Raw genomic sequence first — 17,122 nt, 5'->3', positions numbered from 1 at the left:
AAATGTATAAAGAAGAACCTTGTATATAGGGAAGGGTGTGCCATATGACAACGTGACATTGTGACAAATGTCATGATATCATTACTTGAAACACAAATTATAAATTAATTAATAAAATTTAACTAGTTGGGTGCAAAATGGAACCAAAAGGGAAATTGGTTATGGAATAACTCTATTCACACCAACCTGAAATGTCCCTACTTACTATAAGTTGCAGTTTCCCACATTACAATGTTAGAATTATCAAATAAATTAGACACAACCACCTCAATCAATTCTAATGTCCAACCATTGCACATAAGGTATCTAAATATTCTTATGTTCCATGTGTGATAGAATAGACATTTTTATACTTTGGAAAGATAACACAAACTCCTAGAAATTACTTTAAAGATGCCCAAAATATTATTTGGGTCATTGTTTTGACCTAGATCTATAACCATTGATCATAATAATTGATCTCTCATCATTTCCTTGGTCCAACCCTTGGAAAATATTCTAACATCAAATTAATCATTTTGGTGGGCTTGAAGTCCTTTGGTTGTCCGATCACAATACAAATTACAACTATTCTTAACGAAGCACATAAAAGGCCAAGAGAAAAAAGTGATTATATTTTAAGATTTGTTTATTAAAATATAATTTTCTTTATTATTTGAACTATCTATCTAAAATCATAAAAGATGGTTTATTGCAACATAATACAAATAAAACTATTCTTAACTAGAAACTTAAATCATTTAGAATTTTTTTTTATCTCATAATATTACTTAAAAGATAATATTTTTCTTTCTATAAACTATCTATCTATAAAATATACCAATAAAAAAAATATAAAGTTGAAATATTCTAAGTTGAAGGCACATAAGTTAGGAAAATTGGATATGTCTAAAATCAAATGTTTAAAGGAAAATAACACAAGTACAAGAGATACGAATGTGTACACTTGGAATAACATATGATTTGATACTTGAATTGGTCTCAAGAAGCAAGATTGTCAGTCCAATAAGAACTTGGACATGCCTAGATAAATTTTCAAAATGTAGGTAGTGCTTTTGGGCAAGAGTGATGATGCCACTAGAAAAAAGGGTTGATACTATTGGACAAATTAGGTGTCTTTAGCTATGAGAGATCTACAACTTTACAAAATCTTTTTATTTAGCTATTAGTGCATTTTTATATAAAATGTTGGTGTTTTTCCCCAATAGAGTTATATTTAGTTTAGTACAAATGATAAGATGGAAATGTTGTGATGTAGAGATTGTCCACAACTATTCTATTATAACCTATGAATTTAGACCAACCTAGTAACATTATTTGGAATTATGATATTGTATGCAAACATAGTCAAATGTGATGGCAATGTGTGCAATAATGATTATCACAATATCAAAATGTAGGGGTGAAACTATCATAAGTGGTGTGTTTGTGATAGAGCCAAATATGATATGAAAATGATTACATTATGATGTGCAAGTGGAGGAAAATGTCCTTGATGTAAAAATGATTACAATTAGATGTGAAAGTGAAGGAAAATGTTTTAACTTTGAGAATAGAAGGGTTATTGGAGGTTTGGGATTGAATATGGAGATTAAAATTTCTTCTTAATCACTCACAAATGGTGGAAAATAGAGAAATATATATGAAATTAGAAAAGTGGAAGTGAAACTCCAAGGAATACATGTCTTGTTGGCTTGAGAATGCTTCACATATTTCAAATTTTTAATCTTCAACTTGCTATTCTATTGCTCAAGTGAAGATATTGAAATTTGCATATGTGTTGGAGGTGGAATGTTGATATTGTGTTTTCTAATTTTTACCTTATGAATAGCTAAATAAATAAGGAGTTTATTAATGAATATGTTTTTGGGAAAATAATTATTGAAATATAATAAATTTTAGATTTTTACATTTTAAACTTGGACACTATGTTAGGGGTGGAGATGAATGAAAAACTAGCATTCAAGTGGGTAGGTGTATTTGCATAGTATGATTTTAGGGTTTGTAGGGATGGCTAGTAAAAAAATTCTAAGGTTAACATGACTTGCATTGTCCTTTTTTTTATCATTAGAGAAGCCAAAAAAAATTAAAAATGAGCCTAACAATTTACACTATAGGAATGAACACTAAAATAATTGTAGAACATATAATAGAGATTGCAAGATGAACAATTTTAGACCTTACATTTTCTCCTCACTTTAGTGGGTTGATTATACCAAGAAAATACAAATTCTAGATTAAAGTACAATAATTGAATTAAAGTAACATTGCATAAAAAAATTTAATATTTTACAAATGATATGTTTATCAGTATCAAATACAAATATATATCTTAGAATACACCACAACAAAGAAACACATCTATTGTATGAGAAAGACAAAATTGCTTCAAAATATATAAGGAGACATTGTGTAGATAAGATATTAAGCATTCATGGAAACATTATGAAAAAAATACTAAATCACATAATGATATATTAAACAAGACAATAAAATTACAAATAGAACAAAAAGCTAAATACACACAACTCCAAATTTTCTTCATGTATCATGAGATAACATTAAAGGACAAGATAGGAAGGAGATCTATACTGATCTCATAGAGAAATGGTCGTATATAGATCGCATAGTAGAATGGTACTTTAGCAAAGGTTTTTTCTATGTTGTGGTCATTGAGACAAGACAAAGAGATAGATAGGATTTGATACATCCTCACCACTAAAATGATAGGGGTAGGCTAAACTAACCTAAATAAAAAAATTAAACAATGATGGTTATGCAATTATCACCAATTATATGCAGTTGCCACCTAGATTAGATAAAAAGACTAGTCTAAACCAAAATATAAACTAATAAATGATGATAAATATATGATTACCATTTAATTTTCTTATCATCGCCCAGATTAGATAACAATTTAGAACAACCCCAAATGATAATAATGCTATGATATCATAAGGTAAACAATTGTAGAGTATGCTTCCCCTTAAATTGACTAGTGAAAGAAGGGAGCCAACTTTAATTTAAGCTAGATGATGGAGAGGAGAAACAAATGTCAAGTACATGTGATAGCAATACACTAGGAGAAATAAGGGAAATATTTTAAATAGTGGAATTGAATGATCAAGAACGTTAGATGAAAAAAAGAAAAGAATAACAATTAACTAAGGTGAGATGCCCTCTATGGATGGGCCACCATGATAAATCACAAAAAAATTAAAAAAACTGTAAGGAGTGAAATCATCAATTATGAGGTCACACTGTATCATCAATAGGACAACATAGAATCGAAGTATTAAGTAAATTAGGAAAAGAGGAATATAATTATGTGGGATTGGTGAATAACTCATTCGTATATAAGAATAAGGAAGAATAAACAAGTAGTGTGTGAGAAATAGGAGTATTGACAATAGGAACAAGAAAAATGAAAGAAGAAGGAAAAAGAAAGAGAATGTAAGTAGTAGCATAAGATAGAACTAGACAAAGAATTATAAGATACATGTGAGAGAGCATGGTGGGTCTCTCAAGAGTAGATCTTCAATGATAATAAGGAAGTTAAATACAATGTGATCTCTAATCTAAGATCATCATCCTCCATATTAATAGGAAATTATATAAGAGCAATTGAAAAATAAGAATTTATAAGATAATAAAATAGGGGATATTTTGGGTGGTTTGAGAGTAAAAAATTCATGAGAATAAGAAAATAGAGTGTTGATAAATTGTGAGGTGTAATGAGGTTTCCTTAAGAACTTATAGATAGGAATAGAATATAGGAACCACCCACCATATACGATAGTGCAAAAGTATAAAAATAAAATTTATTTATAATAGAAATTGACTTTATATACATAGATGTAATGGAGCCAAGAATGTCACGAGTATTCAAAATTTTCTTGCATCTAAACTTATTTGTCTATCTTAGCCTTGTTAACCCACTATTTATACCTAATTGGTGATAGCCTAAGCGGGTTTACCATGAGTTTAAGCTTTTTCTAGGTACTAACATATGTCTCTCCCATGTTTTGATTGTTTGTTATAATTTAAAAATAACTAAATAAAATCCTAAATATTGGATCTACATGTTCATTTCCCTAAGTTTATAAGTGATGTTAAAGGAGAATTTCAAGGTTATACATCTTAGTATGTCATTATATCGATATCAACCTTACCCTTTTCGCTTCTCATGTTTTTATATTTCATCCTCTCAAAGTACATATTCATCCAATCTAAACATCCCAATCATCTACCTTGTAAAATTCTTCTAGGTAAATCTTTTAGATAGTTGGACCATCCCATCTAAGAATACCATCCATCCAAACCTTGGAATCATAATCTAATGCCTTAGAAAATTTTAAACACTAAACTTAAATACTTTCTTATCATGATAGGCCTTCTACTCTGTCCTTACCAAACTATTTAATTTTCTCTTCTCCAAATACCCTTAACATGTCATCCTTAACTCCTAACTCCTTACTCAATTTATTAAGGGATTTATTTGAGTTAATTTGTCACCATGCTTCTGCCTAACCCATGATGTATATAGATTTCTTTTTATATAATTTTAGAGTGAGATCCTAATTGTTTCATGCACTTTATCTATCATGAGGTGTGATGTCAAAAATGGGATCAAGTAGCTAGGACCTAATCCCACTCTCATACACACATTGGAATGCGAAAGAGCCTAGGGAGATATTTCACTTTGACTACTTCTTGTGAGAGAAAGAGAGAATCAAGGAATATCTCTTAGGTTTTCAATTCCTTTGTTTTAATGAAGAGGAGATGCGCAAAATATGATGCAATAACCAACTATGCTAGGAGATGAACAATGAAGCAAACATAAACTTAAAATGCAGAATCTAACTAAACTGAAACTGAGAGATTGAGTACAGAGAAAGGAGGGAAATCCAAATGTGCACTTGTGACTAAAGTAAAATTATGTCCTTAACAAAAATATTCCTTCCATAAAATAAATTCATTGAAGACTTAATCCCCCATGCTCTATGTATGACCAAGGGTTGGCTACTTGGGAAGAAGTGACACACATAATGCAATTTACTTGTATTAGAAGTAAAGATTGAGCTCTATACCATGTTGAATTTTACAACATAAGCTTGTAAGATCAAATAGAAAAAATAGAACACCTCCACAAATGAGAGAAACACAAAAGATAAGCTATATACCTCAAAGCCAAGGATTTCAAAAGGAAGATTAGAATACATAATGATTTGCTTTATAGAAAGCAAGAGATGCCCTAATCCTAAGTTTAGGGGAACTAAAGTAAAGCATGACAGGAATAATTTTATATAGTGGAATTGAATGATCAAGTTATGAGAATAAGGAAATGTTATATGAAAAAAGAAAAGGATAGCACTTAATTAAGGTGAGATGCCCTCTATGGATGGGCCACTATAATAAATCAAGGAAAAATAAAAAAATAATGTACTTGGAGTGAAATCATACATTATGAGGTCACACTGTATCATCAATAGTGTTAGAATCAGAGATCACTGAGAGGGGGGGTGAAAAAGTGATCTACCAGAAATCAAATCCACAAACTTATTATTTATCCACAGGTTAGCAATGCATAACAGAAAATAACATAAACAAGAAAAAAATAAACCACAGATCAACAACACCTAAATTTTTACATGGAAACCCAGAAAGGGAAAATCCACAGTGGGGCCGAGACCCATAATATTCATATACTATGGCTAGGAGTACATAAATACTACATAGATGGGGAATTCACTTACTTTCAGGCTGATTGCCTAGAGCTCACTGCTCAATTACAATGACCCGAAAGGCTACAACCTTTAGGGAAGTCTCACTAACTTACAATTTGATTACAATGAGAAAATACAATGAAATAAACTCTGAAATAGCATCTGATAATGCATGAATGACTTCTGGTTAAGCTCAAGATCTATGACTATCGTCGCTCTACAAATACCCTATTTTTGTCTTAGTCAGCTACTAGATTATGTGTAAACCAAATGCGCACGTGAAACAACACTCAATCACATCAAAATGGATCACCACAGTAGTATTACACCAAAAAACAATCTCCAAATCAATCTTATATATCCGGTCTTAACATAAAAATAATATCCTTTAAGTTAGCTTCAAGAAGTGTAATGTGTAGCCACATGTCAGCTTCAATCTCAAACAAAACATAGCACCAGACCAAAAGAGTATAATGACATGCTTCCTAAGGATCTTCCCATTCACCAAAAACACAAGATCAACCACCAAAATCACTGCAATTATTGTAAGTCTTGTTGGACCAAAACATTACTGAGATAGCCCTCTTTATCCAGTTAACTACCTACTAGTTAACTCCTGCTTCCGAATAATATGAATTATGATTGCCAGATTGAATCATCAATAAGAGTTGCCATCAATGACAACCCTAGACCAATAAGCAACTAGTAGTAGTCATCAGATGAGTGTCAATTACCAACAATCCCCCCCTTTTGCATTGATGGAAACACTTGTGAAAAATGACTAATTGTTGAAACCTGTGAAACCTGTACACCAGATCAACAATAAAGAATTCTAAGGCTCCCCCTTAGATCAACAATCCAAAAATATGCATCATCAAAGTATACACTCCATACACAATTAGCTTGTACATTTTTCACCTCATCTCTCCCCCTTTGACAACAATGCCAAAGATAGGGTATGCAACAAAATATTCTATACATATATACACACACTAGATGATCAAATCTATACATGTTTAAGGAAATCTACATATGCCATCTTAAGGAACCCAAGATAGGTGTTCAAACCTACCCGCAATTTCTCCAAAATTAAAACAAAACCATTCAAAACATGAGCATGACATTCTATAGCTACAATCTCAGTTGGAGTCTCCTGAGACGTGTTTTGAATGTAGTCCATATTCTGATACACTAAGGTGTTTAACTAGGGACCAATTAGGTTCCAAAGTTCACCTGTCCACCTAACCATTCTCTCCTTCTCCTTCTCAAAATTCCTAATCTGCTCCATAATAGTCAAAATTTAGCCTCCAATACTGTAAGTTAAGTTAGTCATAGGATCATAAACTTGAGAAATTTGAGCTAACCATCCTTTGTAATTATCTATTTTAGTAGTAAAATTTGTCAAAAGTAGACAAGACTTATAAATCTTACCACCTTCCATTAAGGCCTCATCAATTAGCTTCAGTTCCTTATCAAGCGGGGCCTTATCATTGATGATCATTTGCAAAAATGTTTGTACTTTGGAATCTTTAAATTTGTCCATAGCCTACCTAGATGATGCCTTGGTCAGAGAATCAAACTGAGTGGATATATGATCTATCAAGTTTTGAAGATTACCGGATGAACTGACATTAGCATCAAGTTGTAGTTCTGGTACCACCTATTCCAAAACTGAAACTATTTTCTCAATGAGTCTCTTCTCTTCTTATTCAGATTGCGCTAACTCTTGACTAGCTTGTGCTTGGAGAGCAACAACAACAATCATTCTTTCAGCCAGAGATATTTGATTGAATGGTTTGTCAAAACTGATATTAAACTGTGGAAAGCTCCCTTGACTTTGAATTTTTATCTGTCAATTGCCATGAGGATCAAAGTTTCTATTACCTTACCCTTCCCTTTATCCTGCTCCTATTTTTCTTCTTCCTTTTTCTCAGCCTCAACCTATTTGGTTTTGTCTCCTTTGGGTGACTCCTATGCATCAGTGTCACCACTTGGTGCACCAAGCCCTCAGTTGATTTATTATTCTCCTTAACAGGCTCAACCTCTACATAATCTAAAATTTGTTGAACTGCAACATCCTAAGTGTCCTCCTCCTTATTTAAATCATTTATTAGAGGATTCTCTAACTGGGTGGCTTCATCTTGTGAAACAGGTTCTACTAGCAGGTTCTCAATGAGAAACTTTTTCCAGATTGCACTGGTTTCTCTCCTTATTTCCTCTACTCTACCAACCATCAGGCTATTGACCCTTTATTTTCTCCTGAATTCCTTTTTATTTGCTAACAAAATTAATCTTTCAATTTTATCAATAGTGATACTGGTGCACTGATTGACTAGTTCACTCTCCTTTATTTCTCTATCCATTTGACTAGCATATTTTCTCCTAGCATCAATTAAACTGTATAGATCTTTTGGAAGATATTTTTCTAATTTAATTAATGCTTTACTAAATACATCCATATACAAAACTACAACTTCTTCAATCTGCCTCTTATCCTTATCATCCATATTCTCATAATATACATAAATGTTCTTCAAATTTTCATCTTTAATAATTTCATCTATTAATTCTTGAGTAGACAGAGGAGGAATAATTTGATACTTTGTTTGGGTGGTCTTCATCTTATTGGATTCATTTACATCATCCAAGTCAGATTTTATCTTCTTTCCTCGCTTAGGCTTTCCTATTGGTACAGGATCAAACTTTGCCTTCTTTTCCTTCAACCCTTTCTTCTCAGCATAAGATTGAGGTTTCTGGATTGCCCTAGAAAATTCTCCTTTCTTTGGAACCTTGGGAATGACTGCATCTGACTCAGTTTTAGATGCCACCAAAGAAACTGCCACATACTCCCTTTGAGGTTTCTACTTCTTCCTCAAAACACCTTTACCCTTAGCAGATGAACTAGAGGGTTCTAATTCAGCAGGAGGTGTCTTCACCGGAGCAAGAGAAGACCCTGCCACCTTCACTTTGACTTGAATGGGTGCAGTCTTTTGTTTCTTCACCTTTTCAATTGCATTGCTTGCCGCTCTTGTAGCTCTAACTATTTCTTGAGGGTGACCTTCCTCAATAAGGATTTCCTCCACTATCTTAGCAACTTTTCTTTTCCTAGCCAGTTTGATAAACTTGGTGTGCAGTTCCATTGATTTTTCCTTGTAAGCTCCAAACCTTTCTTCTTTAGTATCCACTAGAGCATTAAGAAGGTGTTGTGCATAGGCATCCAAAGTTCTTGCATCAACCTCATAGCCCATAGGAATTATCCACAATGTCTGGGGTTGAACCACCTCTATGACGCATTTATCTTTATTTACCATGAAACAAATTGTCCCCTCACATTTCTTCATAATTTCCTTGGGGATTCTAACCCTCTGTTTCATCTTGTCCTAAAAAGTCTTGAAGAATACCCACAATGCAGCATTTTGATTGTCTCTATTGCCAAGTCTGTCAAGACCTTTCTTTATCTATTGAGCCATCGGTTTATCAAAATCCCACTACACTCTACTGGTTCAAAGGATTTGATTCATGAAGTAAAGTGCCAGAGAGATAACCAAGGAACCAAATTTGAAGACATTCTTTTTATCTTGCTTAATTTTCTTCAAATTTATCATCAATTCCTCCAACAAAACACTACACTGATCATAATGAGCATCTTCCTTAACCATCTGGTAGGTAGCATGGATGGCAATGCCAGATACATAATTTAGTCGATTAGATTGATATACCTTATAACCAATTACCATCGCACCAAACTTAACATCATCTTCGTTGATTGTGTTGATCTTCATTGAACATCCATCAAACTCTGCACTAGTTAACTTGTTGACGGTAGGGTTTGTGACTTTGCGTAGCCCCGACTTATCACATGTTTGATTCAAACAAGTTACCACCTTGATTGCTTCTGAAGTAATTTTATAGGGTTTCTCTAGCCACATAAATTTTGCATGAATTCTACTCAATACATACCTCACCCATTCATTTTCATCGAATGATGGAAAGTTCACAAATTGAGTAAAACGCTTTCTCTACAACTACACAAATTCCATCTTGGGGTTGTTGATTTCATCCATGATGTCATCATTATATAGGTCTAAGATATCCTCAGTGTCAGTTTCCTTGATCTCATAGTGAATATATGCCCTTATATCATCTACATGCAAGATTCCATACGAAATGGAAGAGAAGGCTCCAATCGGGTCAACCTCCATGGATTTGTAGGGGTGCTTCTTAAACACAGGATGGGTTTTATCCTTGACCTCAACAACTAGTGGAGTAGCAATGGAAGAAGAAGATGCCATTTGAAGTTTTCAAAAAATCAAACTCATAAATTATCTTCGAAAAAGACCTCAAGTGACTGTTGAATGCCCTAGATCACTTGTCAGATAGCTTTTAGCTCTTTGATCACCTGGAAGCCTTGATCACCTTGTTCTGCAACTTGAAAACATTATTCGCAAAGTGAATAATAACTCTCATATTTTTTCTTTTAACTTTGCAAACCCTAATTTCACTTTGAATTAAATGTGCCTCAGATATCCAACCGGATGCCTTGTTTAACTACTAGATGCAAAAATCAGCCATCTAAAATCCGGATATCAACTAAAATTCAAGTCCTACCATCTGTAATCCATCCACTACAAATCTCATCAAGGGGTACTGCAAGATTTGCATGAGTTTGCCTCCCTCTAAGGCCAAAAGCCCTAGTTACCATATGAAGGTTCTACACCAAATTCAAGTACAGATCCACCATCTTCCTTAGATTCATCCTTCTTTACCCACATCTTCTTATGTTGATTTGTGATCTCATAGACCTTTGCCAATACCTTTTCATCTAATTTGTTCTTGTCTACTAGAGCACTATTTTTGCTTCTGTAGTACTTTGCAATGTGACTGGTTTTGTTGCATACTCTGCAAACAACATTATTCTATGTAGGTCTGAAGTTCATCTGATTTGGTCTTGTCCTGCACTGATTAGACATATGTCCAAACATTCCACAAGCATAGCATATTTTGTTTCTGAAATTTATTTATTACTCTTATACATATATTTGACTTGTGTCCAAAGTTATTGCATATGAAACACTGACAAGTAAAGGTAGGAACATTATTCATATTGATCATCATTCCATTATCCATCCTACTTCTGCACTGACTTGCCATATGACCAAACTTATTGCAAGTAAAACATCTACCATTGAATTTATGAGCATTAGGTTGTCTTACTAGAGTATTCTTGCTCTTCTTCTGATTAGGTTTTGGATTGCCTTGTCTAGAGCCGGTGGATTCACCTTTCTCAAATTCTAAACCTTGCATGTCCTTTCCATGTCTCAAACTTTCCAGCATCTCATCAAGCCTTTCTAAAATAGCTTTAAATTTGTCTTTGTATTCATTAGTAGTATCAAGTTCATCCCTCAAGGTAGAAATCTATCTTTCAATCTCTTGACCATTATTCCTTGATTGTGTCAACACAAGCTTCAACTGGTCATTGTCATAGGTAAGCTTGAAGCATTCATCTGCTCTTTCCTTCAATGATTGTGTCAGATTCTCTTCATTATTCTTCTGGTCCTCAATTTCCTTGGTCAGCCTCATCACAATAGATTGCGTCTTATTCTTCAAAGCAGTATTTTCTCTCTCAAGCTTGTTAACTTCATCAACTTTGTCTTGATATTCCATGATCTGATCTTCTTTCTCCTTCAACTTGTCCATTAATTCCTTTCTCTTCTCTCTACAAACACTTTCTTGATCCTTCAACTCACTAATGAATTTATCAACAACATTTAGGTTCTTCTTCAAGGTACAGATATCATTTCTAGCTACATCAAGATCCTCAAGTACCATATTGAGTTGTCTCTAAAAAATTAGAATCCATTGAATCAATCTCCTGGATCTTCCTCAAGTAGTTTAGTTTCCTCAAAGGAACTAGGCTTTGATACCAATTGTTAGAATCAAAGATCACTGAGAGGGGGGTGAATTAGTGATCTATTGAAATACCAAATCCACAAACTTATTCTGTATCCACCGGTTAACAATGTATAACAAAAAAGAACATAAATGAGCAACAAATAAACCACATATCCACAACACCAAAAATTTTATGCGGAAACCCAGAAAGGGAAAAAATATGGTGGGGCTGAGACCCACAATATTCATATACTATGGCCAGGAGTACATAAATATTACATAGATTGGGAATGGACTTGCATTCAGGCTCACTGCCTAGAGCTCACTACTTAATTATAATAACTTAGAAGGTTGCAACCTTTAGGGAAGTCTCACTGACTTACAATTTGATTACAATGAAATGGACTCTGAAATAGCATCAGATAATGCATGAATGAGTTTCGGTTAAGCACAAGATCTCTGGCTATCCTCACTCTCCAAATAATTTGTATCTGTCTTAGTCAGCTACCAAATTATTTGTAAACAAAATGCACATGTGAAACTGCACTCTATCGCACCAAAATGGATAACCACAATAGTATTACACTGAAAACTAATCTCCAAATCAATCTTATATATATGGTCTTAACATAAAAATAATCTCCTTCAAGTTGACTTCAAGAAGTGTAACATGTAGTCACTCATAGGCTTCAATCTCAAAGAAAACATAGCATTAGACCAAAAGAGTATAATCACACACTTCCTAAGGATCTTCCCATTCACCAAAATCACTGCAATCATCGAAAGTCTTTCCAGACCAAAACATTACTGAGATAGCCTTGTTTTGTTGGTTAACTGCATACTGGTTAACTCCTGCTTCCAAATAAGATGAATCACGATCGCCATATCAAATCATCAAGATGAGTTGCAATCAATGACAACCCTATACAAATAAGCAACTACCGAAAGTCACTAGATGAGTGTAGATTTCCAACAAATAGGAGGACAACATAGAATCAAAGTATTAAGTAAATTAGAAAAACATGAATATAATCATGTGGGATTGGTGAATAACTCATTCATATATGAGAATAAGGAAGAATAAACAAGTAGTGTGTGAGAAATTGGAGTGTTGACAATAGGCAAAAGAAAAATGAAAGTAGAAGGAAAAAGAAAGAGAATGTAAGTAGTAGCATAAGATAGTACTAGAAAAAGAATTATAAGATACATGTGAGTGAGCATGGTGGGTTTCTCAAGAGTAGATCTTCAATAATAATAAGTGTATACACCTAAAAATGGTCTAAAGATAATTAATTGAATAAGCAATTATTTAATTAATCCTCCTTCCCAATTTAATTGAATTCACTAGCAATTTGATTAAATTCTCCCTCTCATCTACTTATTAATAAATCTAAGGTTTTATTTAATAGTTTCATTTCAATAATCCCCTTTGATTAATTAATTCTTCCCCATCAAATTCATTTCTTCTAATCTCCTAATTAATTAAAACAAATCAATTTATGATTTGTTGAGAATTAATTAGCCTTTTCCTATTATTTGAATTTTTAAATTCAAATTATCCACATGCCTCCTAACTTCTAACCACCTAACCTAACCACTTCTAAACCTAACCCATTTCATCTAACCTGGCATTTAATTAAACCTACCTTATCTTGCACATCCTAACCTCCTATGGTGTGGATACTCTCCCCTTGAGACACATGGCATTCTTGGGCCACATTTCCCCTCTCTTGGAAGCCCCTTGACACTTGTCACCATAAAGATGACAAATGTCCCCTTTCCTCCAACCTCTTTTCCAACCTCCTCCAATTTCACCATTGATATCTTCAAACTCAATCTTGACCGTTGATTCCTACCACCTCACCCTTGGCCTTGGAAATCCTATAAATATCCCCCATTATGGAGCAATAAGGATCCCATCTCATTTTCATTTTAGGAATTGTTACTACAGACATAATATCTCTTAGAATATCATTTGAGCATTGTTATTATAGGCAATTGCATCTTAGAGATTATTTTTCTAGCATAATTGTTGAATCATGTAGCTTAATCATTCTCTTTTCTATCTTAATTGCATCATTATCATTTCAAATCCTCCATCTAGATGTATTCAAGTCACTGGAATTTTCTTATCTAGACCTAAGATCAAATCCACACTCGCATCTATTAGGAGGCGATAGATTGCTTTGCCATGGTTTTATCTTTCTTTGTTTTAAATTTGCTAACCATGCTTGTAATGATCTATTGAGTGTTTTGTGTTGCAGCTACAAGTATCACACTTCACAGGCATGACAATAAGGAAGTTAAATACAATGTGATCTTCAATCTAAGGCTATCATCCTCTATATTAATAGGACAATATATAAGAGGAATTGAAAAATAAGAATTTATAAAAGAATAAAATAGGGGATATTTTGGTTGGTTTTGGAGTCAAAATTCATGAGAATAAGAAAATAGATTGTTGATAAATTGTGAGGTGTAATGAGGTTTCCTTAAGAACTTATAGATAGGAATAGAATATAGGTACCACCCAGCATATATAATAGTGTAAGAGTATGAAAATAATTTATTTTCATAATAGAAATTGACTTTATATACATAGATGTAATGGAGCCAAGAATGTCACGAGGATTCAAAATATTCTTGTGTCTAAACTCATTTGTCTATCTTGACTTGTTAACCCACTATTTATACCTAATTTGTGATAGCCTAAGCATGTTTACCATGAGTTTAAGCTTTTTATAGGTACTACCATATGTCCCTCCCATGTTTTGATTATTTGTTATAATTTATAAATAATTAAATAAAATCCTAAATGTTGGATCTACATGTTCATTTCTTTAAGTTTATCAGTGATATTAAAGGAGAATTTCTAGGTTATAAATCTTAGTATGTCATTATATCGATATCAACCTTACCCTTTTCACTTCTCATGTTTCTATATTTCATCCTCTCAAAGTACATATTCATCCAATCTAAACATACCAATCATCTACCTGTTAGGTCTCGGAGACAACTGAGAGGGGGGGGTTGAATCGGTTGTCTAATAAATTCAAACCAAAAACAACTTAACCAACCTTAATGCTTAATACCTATAAACCAAACTTTATGCCGGTAGACAATTTATCAGTTAAAGTACCAGCAAAGATTAATGCATGAAATAGAAAGACAATAACATCCACAACACATAACAACAATATTTGTACATGGAAACCTTGTAAGGGGAAAAACCACGGTGGAAAACCTTACCCACAATCAGATGATACTACTGCAGATAGTATGTGTATACAAATGGGGTCGACACATGCAGAAAGGGAAAGTGCCTAGAGCTCACTGCTCAAACACAAATAGGAGTCACACTGACTACAATTGGATGGTTAAATTCAATAATGATGTACTGCTCAAAATAGCATCTTCATATGCTGGATTCAGTACCGATGTAGTTCTGATATGTCTTCATAAAACCTTCCTTCACCTTCAAATGATGTATGCATGTAAATCTCTTCTTATTCTTCCATATACCAAATTATAATCCTTCTCACATTCGCATATCTATCTTACAAATAAGATCTTGCATATATACCATAACCTAAGACCAATTTTAGTAGGTTGGCTCTAAAAGATATTACAATAAAATCAATTTACAAGTAAATCAATAACCGATGCAATAACCGATTCAACATGTCGGCTTAATGCATTTACAACAATAATAAATCATCTCCAAAGCGTGTCATGCTGATCTAGAATAGATAAGCCTGTCGGTGCTTATCCTGGACCTATTTGCTGGTAACAACAAATATGCAAATACGAATATACTAATGAACAAATCTCCAAGACAAAGTATCCAAACAATGTCTTCAACATAACAAAGTGTTTTCCATGTTATTCCAAGTGCCTGTGAAGATTATATCCTGTCAGTGTACCAGATATCGGTGACCTGTGCATAAGTCATTTGCTTGCCGGTGAACATTGCCAATTCTCCAAAGTGCCAGAGTTGATAAGTGTTAATAGGTGTTGACATCAATAACAAAACCATATCAACATATCCAAAATACCAACAATCTCCCCCTTTGGCATTGATGGCAACACAAGATGGAAAAACCATCAAAGTGCCAAAATAGAAATGCCAAATAAACCAACAATCTCCCAAAAGAGATCATAACCAAAAATCAAAATTTAGATACAGGGAGTAATCAATCTCTCCTAAAATAACAATCTCTCCCCCTGAGAGTAACAGGTGTTTTCCTTATGTTTTCCCATATCAATCTCTCCCCCTTTGACATCAAATGCCAAAGTAGTACAAAACCAAGTTCAAATACAAAATACCAACCAATTTAGTATACCAACTACTCCCCTTGAGAAGTAGCTCTCCTCATCCAGGCTGGAGTAAAAGATTTTTCTGTTAATTTCGTCAGTTGATGATACCCCCAGCTATCTAAGTCTCTACTGGTGGGGGTATGACCCCAAGATGATTTCTGAGATATTCAAAGGTCTCTTTAGGCAAAGGTTTAGTGAGAATATCTGCAATCTGCTCTTTAGTATTAACATAAACCTATTTTACTTCTTTTGCTTCAACATTCTCTTTCAGAAAATTTAATTTGACAGAAACATGTTTAGTTTTAGAATGTAGTACCGAATTCTTAGATATATCAATTATTGTTGTATTATCACAATAGATAGTTATAGGTTCCTTGCATTTTACCTTTATGTCCTTCAACATTTTCTTAAGCCATAATACCTGTGTACATTTAGTTGTTGCTGCAACATATTCTAATTCTGTTGTTGATAAAGATGTGCAACTTTGTTTCTTACTCAACCAAGAAATTAATCTACTTCCAAGAAAAAATGCTCCGCTGGTGGTGCTTTTTCTGTCATCCACATCTCCTGCCCAATTTGCATCTGTATATGCACATAATTCAAAGTTTTCATCTCTAGGATACCATAAACCAAGATTTGTAGTGCCTTGTAAGTACCAAAAAATCCTTTTTACTGCTGATGATTTTCTCTAGGATTACTTTGAAATCTTGAAACAATACATATTGCATTCATAATATCAGGTCGTGTTTGTGTCAAATACAGTAGCCCTCCTATCATAGATTTGTACCTAGTCAGATTAACTGGTGTATATTCATCCCTTAGTGATATTTTTTCATTTGTAGTCATAGGTGTGCTTATCGGTTTAGATTTTTCCATCCCAAATTTCTTTAGTAACTCCTTCAAGTACTTCGATTGACTCAAGAATATACCTTTATCAATCTGTGAAATCTGCAATCCTAAAAATAATTTTATCTCTCCAATCATAGACATTTCAAATTCTTGCTGCATTTCAATAGAATAGTCTTTACATAATCTGTCTTCTCCTCCAAAGATTATATCATCAACAAAGACTTCTATAACCAAAATTTCATCATTAGTCACTTTATAGTATAAGTTGTTATCAACATTACCTTTAGAAAATCCAATCTTCAAAAGATATTTATCCAATCTAGCATACCAAGCTCTTG

Source organism: Cryptomeria japonica, chromosome 2, assembly GCF_030272615.1.
Source record: "Cryptomeria japonica chromosome 2, Sugi_1.0, whole genome shotgun sequence".
Lineage (NCBI taxonomy): Eukaryota > Viridiplantae > Streptophyta > Pinopsida > Cupressales > Cupressaceae > Cryptomeria > Cryptomeria japonica.
Note: the sequence above shows the minus strand (reverse complement) of the source record.